The sequence below is a fragment of the Chelonia mydas genome, chromosome 1 (assembly GCF_015237465.2).
Source record: "Chelonia mydas isolate rCheMyd1 chromosome 1, rCheMyd1.pri.v2, whole genome shotgun sequence".
Classification (NCBI taxonomy): domain Eukaryota; kingdom Metazoa; phylum Chordata; order Testudines; family Cheloniidae; genus Chelonia; species Chelonia mydas.
This window is the reverse complement of record NC_057849.1, coordinates 16585991-16608105: the sequence shown is the minus strand read 5'-3', so window position 1 is coordinate 16608105 and position 22115 is coordinate 16585991. Positions and strand designations below refer to the sequence as shown.

Sequence of the window (22115 nt, the reverse complement as noted above, 5' to 3'; positions counted from 1 at the left end):
CGAACACTTGTTGAGACAGAAAATTGCTTAGGAGCTGTAGAACCAGTTCCTAGTTCGCACAGAGGGAGAAGGTGTTTTGAAGTATCTTCTGGCCCCAAAAAAGAAAGTGAAAGAAGAAATTCCATTCCATTCCACACCTCCATTGCAAAGGCCACTGTGGATACTTCAGTGGCTCACATGCCAGTCGAGAGTGGACCAAGCTAGTAGGAGGAAATTTTGGACGAGGACGTGGAGGGGGAGGGGGCCCCAGAGGCAGAGGACAACTTGAAGGTCAGAGATGCATGCAGCCAGCAGCTCTTCTCTACCCCGGTGGAGGTTAGCCAGTCACAGCTGTCGGAGCTTGGCTAAGTGCAAACAGGAGAGGAGGCCCCTGGTAAGTGGCTTTGATTTTGGGAATTGCTAAAGCAAGTTGTTGGGGGCAGGAGGGTTGCAGAAAGCAGGCTTGTGTCTGTATGATGTGCATATCACCATATGCCTAGTCTGAACGGCGGAACAAGGTAGTGATTGACTCCCTCACTTCATGGAATCTGCCTCAGAGATCTCCACGAAACTCTGATGGAGATACTGGGCAATCCGCTGCCGCAGGTTCTTTGGCAGAACTGCTTTGTTTCTTGCCCCATTAAGAGTAACTTTCCCACGCTGCTTTGCTGTCACGGGGGTGGGGGAGTATTTCTGCACACAGGCGAGCCGCATAAGGGCCAGGGCAGAAGCTGCAGTCTTGGAGAAGACCCTCCCTTGATTCCCTGCTCACCCTCAGCAGCAAGATATCTACCATAATGAACAGCCTGTGGAAAATGTGGCGACAGGAATTATTATAGCCCCCCCGACCCCTTACAGTGCTGGCTCTCCCCAAGAGCCACGTGCCCAGTGTACAGCAGAATCTAGGGAGAGTGATTTTCCCTGCTCCTGCAGCTACTCACCATTTTGGGGCTCTTGTGGCTCATGTGTGCTTGCCTGGGGTCAGCCAGTTAGTGACAGGTACGTGAATAGTGGCTGTGTTTTAAATCACTGAATCAGAGGTCTGTGTGTTGCAACATTTTACGGACACAGTATTGTTTGCATTTTGGCTTCACAGGTATGACCTTGGCAGCCCATCCTCCCTCTTTGTTATCGCCAACTGAACGGCTGCGCAGAATTAGAAAGTAGCCACAAAGAATTAAAGAGGACTTTCTGTGTGATGTCATGATGCACTCCGCGGCCGAAAAACGAGAATTGAAGGAGTGGCGGGGACAGCAAGAAGAGGGACCGAAAGGAGATTGTGGCACACTGGAACGAAGCCACGGAGTTATGGAGTGCCAAAGCCGACGCGCTTAAGGTGCTGCTAGCACTGCAAACTGAGCAGCTCCGTGCCCGCCCGCCCCTGCAGCCGCTGTCACAAAACTCTTTCCCATGCGCTCTCCAGACACCACCAACACGCTCTTATCCATCTCCTGGCTCCAGTCTGTGCCCACGGCATTCCAGTCCTCCCCGGTCACAGTCCAGCACTGCAGACTCCCAGTACCCACTGCACTCAACACCTATCCCTCTGCAGTTTAGCCCTGCTGAAGTACAGTACCCGCTGCATTGTACTCCAAAGGAGAAGGCTGGATATGATCCCTGGACATACACAAATCTTTAACCGTCCCAGGACCCCACCTCCCCCTGAGACCTTCCCTTCCCCCATCCCCCACAGTGCTGATGTGTTTTTTTTTTTTTGTTTCTCTCTCTCCTCCAGTTGTTGTTTTTTTAATAAAAGAATTGTGTTGGTGTTGGTTTGAAAGCAATCTTTATTCCATTAATTGAAAGCAGACACAGCCCTGCAAAGCAACAGACAATTATCTTAAACCTTCACGGTGCCTCATCTGCACCAATCACAATCACCTCCTAACATTACAAGCACTGCATTCCAGAGCATAGTAACAAGTATTAGTGGCTTTCAGCTTCAACTTGCTGCCTCAAGGCATCACTTCCCCTCTTTCCCCTGGGTGCTCGAACCCCCCCACCCCCACCCTGCTCTGGCCCTGCCTGCACTCCACCCCTTCCCCAAAGTCCCTGCCCCCTCCCTGCCCCTATTCCAATTCCTTCCCCAAATCTCCACCCTGGCCCCACCACCTCCCCTGAGCGCACCATGTTCCCACTCCTCTCCCCCCCGTCCCCCGGAGCATGCTAATGCTGTCAAACAGGTGTTTGGTGGCGGCCGGGTGGGAAGCGTTGGGAGGTAGGTGGAGGAGTCGGGATGCGGCATGCTCAGGGGAGGAGGACGTGGGGCAGGGGGTGAGGGGAGCTTGGCTGCCAGTGGGTGCAGAGCACCTGCTAATTTTTCCCCGCGGGTGCTCCAGTCCCAGCGCACCTACGAAGTCAGCGCCTATGGCCCCGCGCTGTGCCCATCTAATAGCCCTGGTCTCTGGCTGTTCAAATTCAGCCTCCAGGCGCTTAGCCTTAGCGGTCCAGCCCTGAGTGAAGCTTTCACCCTTCTCTTCACAAATATTATGGAGCGTATAGCATGCGGCTATATGCATAGGAATATTGTCATCAGCCAGGGCTAGCTTCCCGTATAGGCAGTGCCAGCGGGCCTTTAAATGGCCAAAAGCACAGTCAACGATCATTCTGCACTTCCTCAGCATGTTGTTGAACTCCTCCTTGCTGCTGTCAAGGTGCCCCATGTACAGCTTCATAAACCACAGCATTAAGGGATAGGCGGGGTCTCTGCATTTTGGCTTCCCCTATGGTGATCTACTGGTCCAGGAAGAAAGTCCCTGCTTGCAGCTTCCTGAACAGGCCAGTGTTCCGAAAGGTGCATGCATGCATCATGCACCTTTCCAGACCAGTCTGCTTTAATGTCTGTGAAACGCCCAAGGTGATCCACAAGCGCCTGGAGAGTCATAGAGAAATACTCCTTCTGATTAATGTACTCAGTGGCTAGGTGGTCTGGTGCCAGAATTGGAATATGTGTGCCATCAATCGCCCCCTGCAGTTAGGGAAGCCCATTTGTGCAAAGCCATCCACAATGTCATGCATGTTGCCCAGAATCACGATCTTTCAAAGCAGGATGAGATTAATGGCCCTGCACATTTCCATCAACACGAGTCCAGAGGTCAACTTTCCCATTCCAAACTGGTTAGCGACCGATCGGTAGCAGTCCGGAGTAGCCACGCACTTCTCCAGTGGCAAGGTAGCTCTAATTCTTGTGTCCTTGCGCTGCACGGCTGGGGCGAGCTCATCACGCAGTCCCATGAATGTGACTTTCCTCATGCAAAAGGTCTGCAGCCACTGCTCGTCATTCCAGACATGCATGATGATGTGATCCCACCATTGCCTTAATTGATTTGTCTTGTTAGAGTTGGTAAGGCAACCCCCATCTTTTCATGTTTTCCGTGTGTGTGTGAATCTATCTTATCTATCTACCCCTACTGTATTTTCCACACCATGCATCTGATGAAGTGGGTTTTAGCCCATGAAAGCTTATGCCCAAATAAATTTGTTAGTCTCTAAGGTACCTAGTCTCTAAGTATTCCTAGTTCTTTTTATTTAAGTAAATGAGAACCTTAACGAGTAAAAAGGGTTTTAAGAACTTAACAACTGCTATACAAGATCAAACCAGTGGCCCATCTAGTAGTAGTCTGTCTCTGACAGTGGCCCGTATCAGATATTCTAGAGAATGGTTCAAGAAGCCAATTGTGTAGTAGCCTGTTCATAAGGGAAGATTCTTCCTAATCTCAGACAGTTAGTAATGGACTTGTGTCTTAGAGCATGATGACTTACACTGGCTATAAATGTGTAAGGGGTCTAAGAGGAGATGTTCTCATATACCATATAAATGTCCAGTCACTTCTTAAATCCTACTAATCTCTTGGCTTCAGTATTCAAGGGCCTGATCTGGTTTATTTGCCTGAGACACACACTTTCATAAAACAACTTCCTCTTACCTACATTTTTTCAAGTAGTATTTACGTTATTCTTTAGCTGAGGCAATACTAGTATGTTTGGGGTTTTAGGCCAGAGCCATAATGTGTTTTGGCCCTAGAAAGGTGTGTTCCTTGTGTGAGCTCCAGTCTGGGAATCGAAATTCAACATAAGCTTAATTTGGGATTGCAGAATGGAGAAATTCTGTCGCTGACCTTGACTTTTTCATGTGAGCAAAATGGGCAGATGAAAAATGGTCTTCCTGTGAATCTGGCATGTGATTAGAGATCTTTAGCAACTCTAGCTGTGTATGTGCATATCTGCAGCTGCTGTCCTTCTGGTCTGTTTGACACACACATAATATTAATGTACATTTTAATTTGAAATAACTCTTAGGACATTGTGTGGACAGTGAAGACCTTATAGTGTCAACCTCTCCTATCCAATGGAGAACAGTCTCAAATTAGGCTTTTTGGAAAGTCAGTGTTTGAGTATTATGCAGATTGCTTTGTAAAAGCAACAGAAGCCCATAGTGTTTTTGGTCAGCCGAGAAATAGCTTAAAGCATTTGCCTTTACAGTCGTGAGAAATGTACTAGTTGGGTAACGCACACATTTAAGGATAAAGACTACACTTCTAAATCCGACTTCATGTGCTTTTTGAGAGACAAGGTGGGTGAGGTAATTTTACTGGACCAACTTCTGTTGGTGAGAGAGAGAGAGAAGCTTTTGAGCCACACAGAGCCCGTCTTCATATATGGGAAAGGTACTTCAAGCGTCACAGCTAAATGCGAGGGGGAACAGATTGTTTAGACTAAGTAGTTACCACATACTGTAAGAGACCATTCAAGGTAGAGTGGCCCGTTAACATTTCTTCAGTCATGGGACAAAATGAGGGGGGTTCGTGGGTTACAGATTGTTACAATGAGCTATAAATCCAGTGTCTCTGTTCAATCCATGATTTTTAGTGTCTAGCAGAGTTATGAATTTAGGCTCGTCTTCTGAAAGCGGTGTGCAGGATTCCTTTGAGGACTGATAGGTCGGACACAGCGATCGCTTTGTGAAAAGAGTTCACCCACTGGTGATAGGGTGTTTTTGTGTTTTATCATTTTCCAGATGCTCTGTCAGTAAAGTTTTATGTGATATCCTTTATGGAGTTGAATAGAACAGAGGGACCTGCTACTTTCCTCATCGTATATCTTAATTAGCAGAACTCAGCTTTGGAGAATATTGAGACATATAGGTGAATATCATTAACAAATAAACTACAGGTGGTTCAAATCCAAAAGCATGGAACTACAGGTAGTTCAAATCCAAAAGCCAAGCATAGTGGATCCCCAGGGCCTATCTTCCAGTAGCCCCAGCTTTCCCCTGGGGCTTTATTTCCCTCCTCCTGTCTCAAGGATTCTCTGTAGGACTGAGGGGGAATGAAGTGTGATCCTATTGTACCCATCCTGTCTACTCCTGCCATTGGCCAGCCCATTCTCAGTACTTGGAATTACTTTTAACGTGCTCTTTGACACTGACTGTATTTTAAGTTGATTGGGTCTCCCTTGAAAACACTTAGCATCTTCTCCCTAAGGTACTTACTAACGATCATTGTTGGGCCTTGTATTATTACTTCCTCGAGTCTCCTTTCTTTTCCTGGCATTGGAGTGCCCTTCAATTTGTTTTTATTCATTTCAAATTCTGAGCCTGGATAGCTCTTGTAATTATTGGATTTGATCCTGGTTTTGAATGTTATGCAGGGCCCCAAGCACCTTGCCCAGCAGGTGCTTCAGAAATAAAATTATTATTATTCTTGGCAGAGACAGAGCTCTGTGTGGTGCTTCCACTGCACCTGCCTGCATTATCCCTGAATCAATTAGTTCTCCTTTTATGGTGAGTAAATGGATTCTTCAATTCAAAAACCAAAAAGACAATTTAGAATTCTCCAGTAAGTTACAAACTATGTTCTGGACTGGAATCTCTTACTGGTGTCCATCTAAAACAATTTGTTCTTAAAGTGTGTAAATCAGCATTCTGAAGAATGGATAGTTTGGGCCGATTCAGAGTGCTTGATTCTCCACCACCTTCCATCTTGTGTAGTCACCTAAATCTGTTCAAAGTGGGTGTAAAATGCTACCAAACAGCATGGCCGCATTTTTACAGCCACTGTGAACAGATGTAACTGATTACACAAAGGTGCAAGGCAGAGGTGACTCACACCCTGGAGAACAGCTTTCTGGTGTAATGTAGGAAGGAGGAACGGGCTGGGTGGTGGCAGTGCCAGGTTTGAGGCAGATGCATCTCTCTTCCCCCTCACCTCTTTCTGGCCCCTTGGGAGATTCTATGTGGGAGGGGGGTGGAAATTAACGGAAGGTTGTGGCGTGTTCCATGGAGCTCTCGTTGGGAGTACGGAGATAGCCAGTGGTGGGAGAGTTTCTGATAACACAGTTCAAATGTAACAAAGGTGTGTGGAGACAGGTTGCCAGGGACCAGAGCCAGTGCAGGGGGACTAGGAATCTGCCACATTTAGAGGTCGATTTTGCAGCGTTTTTTCCTACGCTGTGGCAAACCCCATCTCCCTTGCCCTCCCAAGAGGAGGATATGGAGGATCCTCACGGACCGTTCTTCCTCAGACCCCGCTTCTCAAGTTTTCCATAGGAGGTGATTATCTGGCCTCTGGTAGGATTAATACATGGCTCTACTGTGTATGCTTTAAGATTTTTAATTACAGGTGACATATCCCTGATTGACTGCAATTTTAAACACTGCCTTCAGCAATGTATGCATGTTAATTAAGAGCAAAGAATCTATTTTATATTGCTCGGTACAGGCTTTGCATTAGAAAGTGAAACTGCCCTGAGGGACAGCCTGAGGGGCCAGCAAAAATAAGTTGCCTGGTAGACACAGAGCCTAAATTTGATCTCTCTTAGGCTATGTCCACACTACAGCTTATGTTGGCATAGCTTATGTCCAATAAATCAGCCCCTCGAGTGATGTAAGTTACACCAACATAAGTGCAGTGTGGACAGCGCTATGCTGGCAGGAGAGCTTCTCTCGCCGACACAGCTACCGCGGCTCGCGGGGCTGGAATAGTTAAGCCGGTGGGAGAGCTCTCTGTCATCAGCTTAGAGTGGCTACATTAGAGCACTTCCAGCAGTGCAGCTGCACCGATGCAGCTGCGCCACTGTAAACTCTCTAGCATAGCCATAGGCCTTATTTATACTGGGGATCTACTCCAATAAAAGCTTTGGTTGGCCACCCTCTCTGGGGTAAAGCCACTGCAAGCAGCAATTTGCATCAGCAGAGCTTGTCTCAGCTTCAAGTATGTGTAAAGTGTACACATGCAGATTGCGGTTTATGGTATTGCCAGCCTACGTTGGGGATTTTCATTCATTGGTGGCTGGCCACCAATGGGAGAAATCCCTAGTGCAGACAAGGTATTACACCAGTGTAATTTCATTGAAATCAAAAGGTTAAAACTGGAAAACAAAATTGTACAGGAAAACTCAAAGGGACCTTTTAAAGAGGTTCCTTTAAACAGATGCTGTCAACTTAAATTTGGGACCAGATTTAAAATTTAGAGCAGAAAACAATCAGCAAGAGTTCATATAAGTTAATTTAAAATAAAATCCAATGAAATCAATATTTTTTTAACAACTAGTTCCCCTGCAATTTTTAAAAGCCAAACATTACGCAAAAGTGAAACTAGCGTAATTGATTTTCATTGTTCACTGAGAGAAATACCAAAAGTAAACCATGAGCACAGTAAAGGCAAGTAAATTGGATTTGAAAAATTCCCTTACTTCTAATAATCTGAGGTGTGGCTAGCACATTTTTACCGGTGTTGTTTGTTAATATGTAATTAAGTTGAGTGACCATTTAAGATAGCGGGTTACTGATTGGACGTGGCTTTTACTGCAGGTTTCACTCTATTTATTTACTGCCGGCAGGGTAGTAATCCTATTAAAATGTGTCATACTATGTGCCAATGTCACCCAAGCTGGTGCAGGGGGATGTAATTGACACCGTGTTTTGAAAGTTGATCCTCGCACAAAGCTGAGTTTATCTACCTCTGTGTGTACATGTTTCACCATCTTTCCTATTAAAAATAAATAAATAAATGGCACACTTGCTTAACCTAGGGGAGTGAATCAGGGCACTACATATATTTTACGGACGTATCCCCAGAAGCTTAGATCCTGGGCTGAGAAATCCAAGCAGCAGCTGTACTTAATGATTACTGTGCGCTAATAAATCAGCAACATCACTAATGATTCAATTGCAGGCTCAACAGATTTTCAAAGTGAAGAGCCAGAAGGATACGGCACAAGGAGAGAGGGCTCTCCTAGGGCCGGGAGAATTTTGAAACTGCGGGGGTGGGGAGAAATATGCCTTCTCCTTACTGTAGGAGCACAAGTGGGCTAGGAGCAGCTCTGGGGAAAGATAACTCAAGCAAAAGCAGATTTTACATAAACTGGGCTGTGATGTGCAGTGCAGTTACCACTTTGTTTCATGGCTGCTTAGTTTGAGAGAAAATACAGGGAGATTATATAGTGATTCTAGGCAATGCAGGGAGGCATTAGGCAGTTTTGGAGATGGATAGCCAAAAAACTGTAAGGTTGGTCTTTATCCTGCAGTTTACATGAAGGATCATTCTTGTATTCATTGCAACAGAATATTGTCTGTTCTGTGTCATGGGAGATGCTACCTGATGGGCCTAGAAACTCAGGAGATTATTTTGTTTTCTGGAACCTCTGCTAACCCTACTTGGATTTGGAAGGCTAGTGATGTGAGACAGGTTGTTAGGAATGGTCCCTGAGGGGGCCCATGAGCTTAGCCAGGTACCTGTCAGTTTTATTGGATTAGTGGATTAATGACACTGTTAGGATCTGAGTCTGCCTAAGATTACATAAAAACATCAGGATAAACATCAGGATAAACTGGGATACTCTTGGTTTTCAGGGACATGTCCTATTGGAACTGTAAGTAAATGAGACTGAGCACCTGCCTTCAGTCACCCGCAAAAGTATGCAGATAGACACTGAAAAGTGTGTGTGCAAGAAGGGGCATCGAGAATAAGCAAATTGCAGTTCAAAAAGATATTCTTGGGATGTTTGAAACAAAGATGGGTAAATGAACGTATTTCAGCGCATGTTACATACTTCAGCTGATGATCATGTCGCAGCATGGGCCAGAAGAGCTGAGCTAGCATTGAACTTTGAGCTCATATTCTAAGTGGACTATGGAAAGCAGAATAAGAGGATCTGACTCCCTGTTGTCTTCCACTATGTACAGTCATTTACTCCAGTGTAATGCGAGTGCAAAATGGATGTTAAATGTGAATATTCTGATCTGGTGGCATTTCACGGTTGCTTTGTGAAAGAGCTTTTAAGGACTTTTCGTTGCTCGAAGTGCAGAAACTGTGGGAAATCTTCATGAGGAGAAAAGGAATGAATTGGAGCCGGGGTTTTGGGTCAGAACCCTCTCTAATTCTAATGGCTAAAATGAATATGCTTCCTAACATTGTAAGAATGTAGATCCATACCTGGATTCCACAGTTCAGCATCGCTTCTAGTCTGTAGAGGGAAAAAATGTTGGAACAGGTTTATAATCTGATAACCACAAACTAACCTGCTTCTTTTGATGGGAAGTCTCTCTTGTGGAGAGGAGGAAAGGAGGGGCAGATGGCATGATCCAGGGGACAGGGCACCACACTGGGAGTCTGTAGATCTGCATTCTGTCTGCTCTCTGCCATTAACTTGCTTTGTGACCTTGTTCAAGACCCTTCATCTCTGTGCCTCAGTTTACACCACTGTGAAATGAGGCTATGGATAAATGCTACCCATTTGCAAATATTGTTGTTCCAGAGCAGGGGTTCTCAAACTGGGGGTCAGGACCCCTCAGGGGGTCATGAGGATATTACCTGGGGGGTCGTGAGCTGTCAGCCTCCATCCCCAAGCCCCGCTTTGCCTCCAGCATTTATAATGGTGTTAAATATATAAAAAAGTGTTTTTAATTTATTAGGGGGGTTGCACTCAGAGGCTTCCTATGTGAAAGGGGTCACCAGTACAAAAGTTTGAGAACCACAGTTCTAGAGACACTATATTACCCTCTTGGAAAAAAGCTTATAGGGTTGAATGGAAATGAAACTAATAGTTCTAAAGAAATTCTTGGTGTGGGTGAGAGTCCAATAAAAGTCTATAGCAGAGAGAACTTTTTCTATAGACTGCTTTAAAAACTGCCCAGAAGAGTTATTCTCACGGTGACCAGTATTGACAAGTGCTGAAGGAATATCAACCGTTTCCTCCCCTGCAGTAATTTCTTCTATTTTATCTCCCATCTATTTGGTTGACAGCTAATATGCCTTGCACTGATCCTGGAATTCTGAATCCACAAAAATGACAGGACAAAAGAATATGTGGAGTTCTTAACAGAAGTCATAAGTATTAGATGGAAAAGCTATATTGCTTGCAATAGGTGGTCTGTGTGTATTTTCCTCTTCCCTTTAAACAGATCAATTTCCAGAGGTTGCTTCACAGTTATGAAGCAATTCAGTTAATTAACGTTTTCAGTCAGAATGATCCTTATGCACTTGGGATTACGAGCATTTTCCTGCCTGCCTTGGTGCTCCATGGAATGCTGTGTAACTGAAAAAAATGATGCTCTCAGATTTTCCTGGTACAAAGACATCCAGAACCCCAATATCTCAAAGCAAAACTCAGGCAAACTGCTCCGTTTGACCTGGCTTCGGGTGGCAGCCAGTGTGGGGGGCCAAGTACTCTGGAAGCCATTCAGGGAAACTGAGCAAATTTAGCAAAAGTATTGGGCTTGAAATGAGCTGAGTTGCGCAACCCTAATTGCAAATGGATGACCTGTTTCTGGGAGTTTGTCATGATAATGACCTTTGAAAGCTTGTTCAAACTGTTTTCATTGCACTCAGACAGGAATGTTGTGTTCTTTGCCCAATCCCCTAAAACCTTTGTTTTAGCTACTGGCAGCTTTATTTTTTTTGGGTGATATTTGGGGGTTGGGTCTGAAGAGATAAATTAGAGATGAAATCAGGGATGGGCCTGAGCCAAAACCTTAACTCTGAACTTCTACAAATGGCTCCTATCTCTCTTAGGATCTGAATAAAACCCCAGATTTGAGTGTCCTTTAAGTGTATGCCTGTGTCTGTCTCCAAAATCCTGGAGAGGAACATTGCTGATCTCCGAGAAGGGTTCTGAATCTTGGTCTAAACTCTGGGGTTCAGGCTGGCCTCTAATAAAAATCTCCCAGCCGCTCAACTGTGTTCAGTCAAATGTCAACTTTCTTCAAGCAGATCAGAATATAGGTCCAGCAGATACTGTAAATAACACTGACCCACTGGTTAGGCTGCCCAGCCCATCTTAAGGCATTTCTAAAGCCTGGTCTACAAACATTTTTGGTATGTTTTTGGTTAGGGGTGTGATTTTTTTTTAATAGAGAAATAGTTAATTTTCTTAAAAAACCCTCCTAATGTGGGCATAGTTATACTGATATAAAGGTTCTTATATGGGTATAGCTTATTCCTGTAGAAAGATGCCTGTCAGCTGGATGTCTAAATGCTGTACAATTAAGTATCTGTCTATAGAACAAAAATGCTGCAGTTTCGCTCTGCTCCCCAATGAACAGGGGTCTGTGGATGTAACTTTGTTGTAGGTACCCTTCCTAGAGGAAGGCTTTCTTGAAAAGGCCTGTTTTGACTTAACACACTGGCTAAACACAATATTGTGGGTGTGGCAAAATTATAGGAGCATGCTCTTGAATTCACGTTTTACATGACTAGACACAAATCCCTGATTTAATGGACTGTGGCTTCAGACCTAAACCTATTCTTAAACTGTCACCCCCGACTTAACATTTCAGTAGCTAAAAGATGCTACTAAACGATGATGACAAAAAAATTAGGGTAACATTATAGATCTCATTTTAAAACCACAAAAAAGCCTACAGGAAATTCAGCTTAAGGCGGGAAACCCTACCATTAATGCATCATTGGGGTGATTTTATTTTGTCGTCAAAACAGGGCATTTTTGCCAGCAAAAGTTGCATCACAGTATGTACGCATTCACTGTTTTGTTGACAAAAGCTGTCTTTTCCGGACAGTACTCTGTAGTGTAGACAAGGCCTAACACTCTTGTCATTAGGGCCTTGGCTACGCTTGCAAGTTACAGTGCAATAAAGGAGCCCCGGGCGCACTAGCTCACTACTTGTCCAAACTGGCAAATCACGTAGAGTGCTCTGACTCCGTGGTACCAGCAGCGCTGTAGCTCCGCCTCAGCGAGTGGAATAATGTTTGCTGCGCCCCCGCTGGAGTGCCGCAGCGCCAGTGTGGATGAGGTGTTGCATTACTGTGCTCTGATCAGCCTCCGGAAACGTCCCATAATCTCCTTAAGTCAAGTGGCCATTCTTCTCATTGTTTTGAACTCGCTGTAGGAATGCGGCTATACCCTTTGAAAGCTCCGTTTCTGACAGCTGGCATGTTTATCTGCTCCGAGACAAAGCAGCCATTACTGTGGAATGCTGTGTGTGAGAGAGAGAGGTGGAGGGGAGAGGTCTGCTGCTGTCTGAACTTACAAGACAGCATGCTGACATGCTCTCAGCCGCCCCCAAACCCACTCCCTCTCCCTCCACATACACACAACACAGTCCCCGTCACACTCCAACCCCCCCCCCCCATTTGAAAAGCATGTTGCAGCCCCTTGCATGCTGGGATAGCTACCACAATGCAGTGCTCTCTGTGGCCATTACAAGAGCTGCTAATGTGGCCACGCCAGTGCGCTTGTAGCGGTCAGTGTGGACAGATTGCAGTGCTTTCCCTACTGCGTTCTGCGAAGGTGGGTTTAACTCAAAGCTCTCTACATCTACAAGTGTAGCCATGCCCTAGGTATGTAAAGATTCTCCCACGTCAGACTCCTGCGGTGTTCATCTTATTCACATGCGCATAGGTAGTCTGTCTTACAGTGTGTTATGCATTTCCCTCTGAGCCTGATCCACAGAGGATACTAGACTGCTTCACCCATGGGTCTCGACCAGGGGTATGTGTACCGCTAGGGGTATGCAGAGGTCTTCCAGAGTTACATCAACTCATCTAGATATTTGCCTAGTTTTACAACAGGCAACATTAAAAGTACTAGTGAAGTCAGTACAAACTAAAATTTCATATGACTTGTTTATACTTTTCTATATACTGTACACTGAAATGTAAGTAGAATATTTATATTCCAATTGATTTATAATTATATGGTAAAAATGAAAAAGTGAGCAATTTTTCAGTAATAGTGTGCTGTGACACTTTTGTATTTTTATGTCTGATTTTGTAAGCAAGTAGTTTTTAAGTGAGGTGAAACTTGGGGTACGCATGACAAAGCAGCCTCCTGAAAGGTGGAGAGCCACTGAGCTATAGGGCTTAGTCCTTCAGCTCAAGCTGTAGTGGTCCTGCTCTTTGTTCCGGAGGTCACAGTTACAATCCCCAATGATGACCAGGTTGACAATTGTTGCACAGATAAATGTAGCTGTTACTGTTTGTTTTTACTCTTTCTAAAACTAATGATATAAAGTTGTTTTTTAAAAAAGCTGCAATGATTTCTGAGAAACTAGCCTATTAAATCCTAGTGAGATTTACAGCAGGCCCTGTAAGTAATAACTTTTCTAAATGAAGTTATTTATATATTCCAAGGCACTAGATTAAATCCTAGATTACAAGAATCGGTAGGCAGGCCTGTTATTTGTTAGACCAGAGGTGGGCAAACTAAGGCTCGCGAGCCACATCTGGCCCGCGGGACCCTCCTGCCCGGCCCTGGAGCTTCTGGCCCCTCCCCTGCTGCTACTCCTCCTCCCCTGCAGCCTCAGCTCACTGTGCCGCTGGAGCCATGCTCTGGGCAGGGGGGCTGCGAGCTCCTGGGGCAGGGCAGCTGCAGAGCCTGGCCTGACCCGGTGCTCTGTGCTGCGCGGTGCGTGGCCGGCTCCAGCCGGGTGGTGGAGCTGTAGTGTCGCCAGCCACCGGCACTCCAGGCAGCGCAGTAAGGGGGCAGAGCGGGGGGTGGGGTGGGGTGGGGGTTGGATAGAGGGCAGGGGAGTTGGGGCGGTCAGAGGGCAGGGAACTGGGGGGTTGAATGGGGGCAGGGGTCCCAGGGGGAGCAGAAAAGGGGGGGCTGGATGGGGCAGCGGGGGGCAGGGATTCTGGGGGCAGTCAGGGAGAAGGGGTGGTTGGGTGGGGCAGGGGTCCCGGGGCAGTCAGGAATAAGAGGAGGGGTTGGATGGGGCAGTCGGGGTGGGGGTTCCGGGGGCGGTCAGGGGATGGGGCAGGGGTCCCGGGGGGGCCATCAGGGAATGGGGGGGTTGGATGGGGCAGGAGTCACGAGGGGGTGGGCTCATCAGGGAGCGAGAAGCAGGGGTGGGGGGGAATAAGGGGCAGTGGCCAGGCCACGCCTGGCTGTTTGGGGAGGCACAGCCTCCCCTATCTGGCCCTCCATACAATTTCCAAAACCTGATGCAGCCCTCAGGCCAAAAAGTCTGCCTGCCCCTGTGTTAGACCCTGATTCAGCGAGATATTTAAGTATGTGCCAAACTTTAATCATTTGACTAGTCTCAGTGAAGTCAATGGGATTGCTGATGTGCTGGAAGTTAGGCACATGCTGACATATCTTGCTGAACGGAGGTCTCGGGGTGGTACAATTGTGAAAAGTGACTCTCAAAAGTGGCTTATAGGGCTCTGTGCTTGTCTCAATGTCTCCAGATCAAATGTACTCTGCTCACAGTTAAAGAGATGTTTTCTCTATCTGCCAGCCTTGCAAGCTCAGCCTGGGGATGGGAGTATCAAGTGAGGTCTTTTCCTTCTCATGGTTCATAGCTAGCACTAGACATTCTGCAGGACAAAATCTGCCCTCAGTGACAATGGTGCAACCCAGTTGCCGTCAGTGGGTTTGCACAGGTGTAACTGATTGAAACGTAGCATACAATTTTGTTGATGATCCACAAGCAAGAGTACAATCCTGGTTTCAGAGTAACAGCCGTGTTAGTCTGTATTTGCAAAAAGAAAAGGAGTACTTGTGGCACCTTAGAGACTAACCAATTTATTTGAGCATAAGCTTTCGTGCGCTACAGCTCACTTCATCGGATGCACAATCCTGCTCACTCTCTCAAGTGTACTACTGTCGGGCTGTATGGAGTAAAAAATAAATAAATAAGTAAAATCCTTTTTATTTTTTTAGGAGCCAGCAGATGAGCCTCAGTGTACTTGGAAACTTCTGCTGAGGTAAGAAGGTGCCATTTCTACAGAAAGAAAAGGTGTACTTGTGGCACCTTAGAGACTAACAAATTTATTTGAGCATAAGCTTTTGTGAGCTACAGCTCATTTCATCGGATGCTTATGCTCAAATAAATTTGTTAGTCTCTAAGGTGCCACAAGCACTCCTTTTCTTTTTGCGAATAGAGACTAACATGGCTGCTACTCTGAAACCTGTCATTTCTACAGAGTCACTCTTTTCTGAAAAGAACTGCCTTTAAAAAATATAATCCCAAAAAGCAAGTGTGTGTATATTGCGGGAGGGAAGGAGAGGGCAGAGAATATCGAGCAGAACCTAAGACAAAATGGAATAAACATCTGAATGATAATGTACAAGTCTTTCATGTGATTCTCCAAAATCCTGTCCTCTACTGGTTGGCATGTCATTACTGGCCCTGATTAAGTGTGATCATGTTTACTTCTGGTGGTTGCATCCTACGTGGGAGATTAGACCTGGGAAAGGAGGGGAAGAGAGACAGAAAATGAGAGGCGAGATGGAGGGCCTGACTTTTTCTACTATTTGTGTAGTCACTTACACTCGTGCAAAATGGATGTACAGTTCTACCAGAGCAAAATGGTCGTTACACCCACATTGCATAGGTGTAAATGCAGGATATGAGGCAGTGTGGAATTCTATCCAGGGGAATACAGGGCAAGAATGGATTTGTGATGCCTTTGTTCTATGCAACCGAAAGTATAGGGTTGCCTTTCCTCTAAGTTGTTGTTTGGAAACCCTCTCACATCTCTGGATATTCAGCCTTATCATCAAGCTGATGTTTAAGATCATAAGCATACAAAGATGCATCTGCATCTGCCGGCTACTAACAAAAGTAGGTCTGAGAGAAGAGATGAACTTTTCTTCCCTTCTTTGTCACTGCCATGTTTTCTTTCAGATGGGTCTCATTTGGGAAGCTCCTGGGGCTGAAAGCTTATGTTGAGGAAGAACCGTATGCATTTGAAAGAAACTCCAGATAACAGGGGTAAAACTACTCAAGCTCAATCTTCATATGCAGTATTACTGTGTGCTACTGTCACACAAGCTTTTGTACTTAGGGCTTTCTGTACCTAATTGCCATATCAAAACCTTATCTGCATTTTTCCTGAGGGGTGGTGCAACAAGTGAAATCCAGGTTCAGATATGCTTTCTGCAAATTAGGACAGATGACTAGTTTAAAAACTTTTTTTTAAATTTCTTTTTTAGAGAGGTAGCTTGGGTGTGTGTGTGTGTGTGTGTGTGTTAAACAAGGTTAGGGCTTGATCCAAGTCAAGGGAAAGAATCCTAATAGGAACTGGATCATAGGTTTCATACAGAAACTTGGTGCTAGCTACATTGGGGAGCAGGAGAGGAAGGATGGTCCCCTGATTAGGGCACTAGTCTTTGGACTTGGAAGACCTGCATTCCTCTCCCTGCTCCACCTCAGTCTTCCTATTTGACTATGGCCAAGTCTCTCTGTACCTCAGTTGCCTATCTGTAAAATGGGGATAATAGCACTGAAGATGTTGTGAGGGTAAATACATTAAGAAAAAAAAGTGTGGTGTTCTTATACTGTGCTCGTCATCATAGTGCTCATATGCCAGGGTTACTGGGGACATAGAATATCCTAAAATAAGGGAGGGAACAAAATTTGGCTACCTGGTACTTGACAGTAGCACCCACAAAATCTGTGAAGAGGCCACTCTGCAGATCTTCCAACTGCAGATGCATTCTGGGTTTTGGCAGAGGGTCTGTATGCTTGTGAGTATGTTCCTGTTGATTCTGCAGAGATACGTAAAAATCTCCAAAATGGAGGATTGTATCAGGAACTGGTTGGGAGGGAAATGATATTGGTGGTGAGAATATGGATGAAAGATGACGCTACTCTTGTATCTTACATTGTGTGTGCACACCCATCTGGAAGGCATTTTCAAAGGGGGTCAGAACCTGGCCCTTAATTTTAAGTATTGTGGGTCAGAGAGGCTAAATTCTGCTACACAGCTGATCTGGAGCTTTCAAAGATCTAGGTCTGTGTGGACTGAAAGAAATAGTGTCAGGTAATACAGCAATGGGCTATTCTGCAGATTTCTCAGAAGCCAAGTTGCTAAACTGACTCCTGGAAGTGAGCACACGGGGTTGAACATCCTCACTCTTGGTCAGTGCAGAAGAAAGTTCTGTTTGAAGCGGTGCAGGCATTGAAAGCAGTGAGCCTTTCTTGTTAAACTGTAAATTAGAAGCACTAGAGATGATATAAGGCGTCACAGGCATTAAGCTTTCAGAGGTTGCCTTTTAATTCACTTCAAGAGCTAGGCACCATTGAAGATACTGAAACATAGTATTATATAGATCCTGAAACACTGAGAGGCAACATGGTCCAGTGGATAGGGAGTCAGACTGGGATTCAGGAAACCTGCCTTCTCTTCCTGGCTCTGCTGCGTGACCTTGGGAAAAGTAACTTTTCCCCCTCCTTGGTTTTGCCGTTTTAGATTGCAAGCTCTTTGGAGCAGGGACTGTCTCTTGCTAGGCGTTTTGGTCAGTATGTAGCCCAGTGGGGCCCCAATTTCATTTGGGGCTTCTAGGTGCTACTGTAATACAAAGAATAATAGTTTTTGGTGTATATGTTTGATATCTTTCTGTGACAATGACCAACTATTGGATTATGTCCGTCTGATCTCCGAGTAAATAAAATATCACTGTATATTTCTCATTCAGCCTATTTCTTCAAATGTAAATTACTTATGGAAAAATAATCCTGTCTTCATGTGAGTTCTTTAATCCAGTGTTTATGTGACAGTCTCTTTAGCATTTGATAACCGTGCGATTTTTAGCAGAAATGCTTTTGCTTCATTTAAATCAGAACCTGTCTTGTAATTTCAACAGTGCACTCACATTCCCTCTTATGCCCCTGTTCCCAAATGAGTCCTAATTCAATCCCCAGAAGACCCACTGTCAAGTTTCCCCTTGGCTATTTTTTTTTTAAATCACTGTGCCAAGGACCTTTTCTGATAGCTGGAGATTCAGTGTTGAATATTACATATTGTTGCCTAGGCACTGCATTGATTACTTAAATGGCTGTGACCTGCTTTGCAAAAGAGGGGCTGATCCTGAAATGTGTGGAGCACCTGCTACTCCAGATAAAGGTGCACCTGAGGATCAGGCTCTCAGATCCCAATCCTGTGCTCATTGAAATCAGTGATTGCAGTGGGAGAATAATCGCTCTCTAAGGGGATACTGCGCTAAAATGCATTTCATAAGAGTCAAAACATCAGCCGCCTGTCACTTGAGTCCTCACAGGAGGAGGGTTGGAGCAAGGCTGAACAGGTTTGTTTGAATGCTGCCCTGGAGGAAAACTGCCATCTATCTTAGACAGCCAAACATATAGTTACTACCTAGGAGTAGAGATCATGGGCAGGTGCCCTCAAGCCAGGGGCAGGAGAGCTTTCCTGGGTATCAATATTGTTACAGTCTGTATGTACCCAGCGCGCCCATGCAGGAAAAGTGAATGTAGCTGCTGGCTCCCTGTTCAGAGGGGTAGATCAGAAGGTCCCCCAGCTATGTCGTCTCCTTCCTATGCTGCTTCTCCTGGATCAAGCTACTGGTGGCCATATTTATTCTTCTGTGGCTGCTTTGGGTTGCCCCGTAAGAGATGAATAGCTGTATACCAGTAATATATTCCTTTATGAATGAAAGATTCATTCCATCCCTAGGGTTTCCTAATGAGAACATCTGTTAAGGATCTTGATTAACACACATTAACAATTCTACTATCTATACTAAAGCTCCATGAGTTGAATTTTCAGAAATTCAGGGAGACTTGTGCTCCAAACTCAGGTGCTTTTGAAAATCTCATAGCAGATTCCTACTTGCCAAGGGCAGGTGGGTTTTACAATCCTTGCTCAGGGAGAATCATGTATCCAGGTTGAATTCTTTTGTTCTGTATACTGTCCACAGAGTGCAGTCCTATATTTCCAGCCTATGTAATTTTTATTGTCAGTTATGGAAAGCGCTGTGTGAGCGCATCTCCTCTGGAACGTACTGCATTATCTCTGCTTTGCTAAATGGCGGCAGCCTTCTGCAAACAGCTACTACTGGAAACTTAAAGATGCAGTACATAGAAAGGAATAAGTTAAATGGCTAGTCATGGTTAGAGCTGGGCAAAAGTTTTTGGATGAATACTTCACCAAAAACTGCAGTTTTGGGTTGACTGAACTTGGGAATAGTTCTGGGTCAAACTGATCAAATGGTTTCTTCCAGGGGGGAAAAATGACGCCCCCCACCCTCCCAAAAGGGTGGAATGAAACATTTTGACTTTTCATTTCCAAATGAAATTTGTTTTAAAATTTAGCAAGATTTATTTTAAAAAATGAGGCCAAAAAATACCCAAAAACATGGGGGGAGGGGGAGAGGAGGAATTGTTTTGGGTCAAACAATGTCTAATATTTTTTTTCCAAAGTTCAGCCACCAAACTAAAAACTAAATTATTCAATCAGCTCTAGTTATGGTTAGCCCTGGAATAAATCAGAACCAGTTGATGTGACGTGAAATGCAACGGTCCTTTTTCTACACAGAATGCAAGTAATATTTTAACATCTTGTTTGTCACCTGTTCTAACACAGCATTTTCCAATGTGGGCAAGCAGGTTTTACATCAGTTGAGCTTTACCTTACCTTCAAACTCCCTTCCTGAAGACCTTCAAAACTCAACTGGTTAAAGAAACAATTTTATTTTCTGGGAAACAGTCCTCCCAGAAGGATAGATACAGGATATAGATGTCCTAGTAGACAATTTCCATCTCCAGTGCTGTTCTTTGATCCTGTTTTTAATAGCTGACAGTTGGAAGGAAGGAATCTAAGAACCTTTAAAGAGACACTGGGGATTGTTGAATAGTTATTGATGACATGCTGCAGTTCTACTGATGTTGGACACAAACACTGCTGCTTGAGTTTGACTGTTGAATAGGTTTGCAGCATGCTATTCTACTGGCTTGTTTCATGGTACACCTTTAAACAAAATCAGAAACAGCCACTCCCACGAATTTGGAAATTCCAGAATATTTTTTTAGCCGTTGAACTGAATAGCTGCAAAATAAACACACAGGATCTGCATTTCAGAAGGTATTAGCATGCCATCTTTCTTGTGCCAATAATAAAGGGACCCTGTCAGCTAGTTTTAGGCTCAGTTTCATGTTTGTGGAATGGGAAGTGTTATGTAACCTAATGGGACAAATCGTGAGATGATTTCTTGGGCAAAATTTGCATTGCCAAGAACCTTTAAAATGGTGCACTGTTAACCTGACCTGGCAGGAAATTATCTCCAGCTAAGGTGGGAGAGCTCTACTTCTCCACCTCAGTGAAGTATTAACTTCAAAGCCTGCTTGGAACTGTGTCAGTGTCAATATGGAATGTTAGCCAACAGCAATCTAAGAAACACGCCAAGCTGGTGTGAGGCACCAAAGCCCAAACTGTCTGTATTCTCTTCCTGACCCTCTTCCCCCTCTCAGGCTGGGCTCTTTGCTCATTCGTTCTTCAAAGTGGAACTCTCTCCACTATCACATCATCTCTGCTGGAAGGGAGAAGATTTTCTCCTCTCTCGGGTAGGAGTTGTGATAGAAGAACACACAGCTCTATTTCTTAATTGCAGCATAGGGAGAGAGATGGTCCCTGTGTTCAAACAACACTTCATATTACAGTAGCAGATAGAGGACCCAGCTTGTGCTAGAGGCTGTACAAACACCTAGATAGTCTCTGCCCCAAAGAGCTTACAGTCTAACTAGACCAGACAGGCAAAGGGTAGGAGGGGACATTGAGGCCAAGAGAGGGGGAGCGATTTGACCAAGATGATGCTGCAGGTCAATGGCAGAACTGGGAATAGAACCTGGGGCCTGGCGTTCACCTAAAATTTAGATTGACCTAGCTGCATTGCTCAGGGCTGTGAAAATGTTCTTGCCCGGTGTGATGTAATTACATTGCCCTAACCGCCAGTGGCAGCTAGGCCAACACAGGAGTTCTTCTGATGACCTAGCTACCGCCTCTTGGGAGAGGTTGATTTGCTACATGATGGAAAAGAACGCTTCTGTCCATGTAAGAAGCATCTACGCTACAGTGCTATGTCCTGACATAGTAAATTTTGTCTTTGTAGACTGGTTCCTATGCAGAGCCATATGGATACAACACCAACTTGGAAAACTTGGTGGTTGTATTTGAAGAACCATATGCAGTGTTTTTGTTTGCCCAGAACCAGCTACTCTATCCAAAAGCAGTCCTTCTCCAGTGGTAGTTGTGATTGAGGGCCTCATGGTAAGAACCCAGTTGTACTCATTCATCAAACAACCATGTGCTTCCTAGTTAAACAGTGGAGTTTGCACATTGTCACATTTCCAGTGACTGAAACTGTGTCAATCCAGTGTGATAGATGGGCTTGTAGCTTTTTTTAGGAGAGCATGCTTCTGAGGGTAAATATAGCGTGCACAGATGTTAAAAACTAAGGATGCTTCTCAGAGGATTTAAACAGCAGGTGAATGTTGCTGGTCTCTGTGCCATGACCCTTTTCTATTTCAACTGTTTAAATGCAAATTGCTTCCCTCCCTTCCTTTTAACACCATCTGTTATCCCACAGACTTAGACTATACTAGGGGTGTACTTTTGAGAGGGAAGGGAAAACAGCTCCCTGGAGCTTCTAGAGAAGCATAAAGAATCTGATTTCATCCACCACAAAAAACTTGAGGTCTTGTTCTATTGATTGCTTTTATCCATATTTTACACAATTGGTTGTTGCCATTAGGAGATGAAAACCCAAGATGTGAATAAACATCATCTCCTCTTGAGGGCCTCATTACATCTTCCTTCAGGGTGCATTATAACATCGTATGTGGTGTTGGCATGATGACACACATGTAGCAAATGAATAATTTTGCAAATATCTCTGTCCTTTTGAGGCTTATTTTTTTTAGTCGAGTGCCAAAATAT

General features: G+C 44.8%; 1 protein-coding gene across 4 annotated transcripts in view; it reads left to right on the top strand.

Annotated features, from left to right (window-relative positions):
• Positions 1–22115, top strand: part of PAK1 (p21 (RAC1) activated kinase 1) — a 110977-nt gene that overhangs the window by 15758 nt on the left and 73104 nt on the right. Inside the window, exon 2 of one of the 4 annotated variants that reach the window (XM_037885239.2) lies at positions 15103–15146. The exons of the other annotated variants lie outside the window; for them this stretch is intronic. The gene's annotated coding sequence lies outside the window, so the exon portion shown is untranslated. The remainder of the gene's footprint in view (positions 1–15102; positions 15147–22115) is intronic. 4 annotated transcript variants of the gene reach the window in all.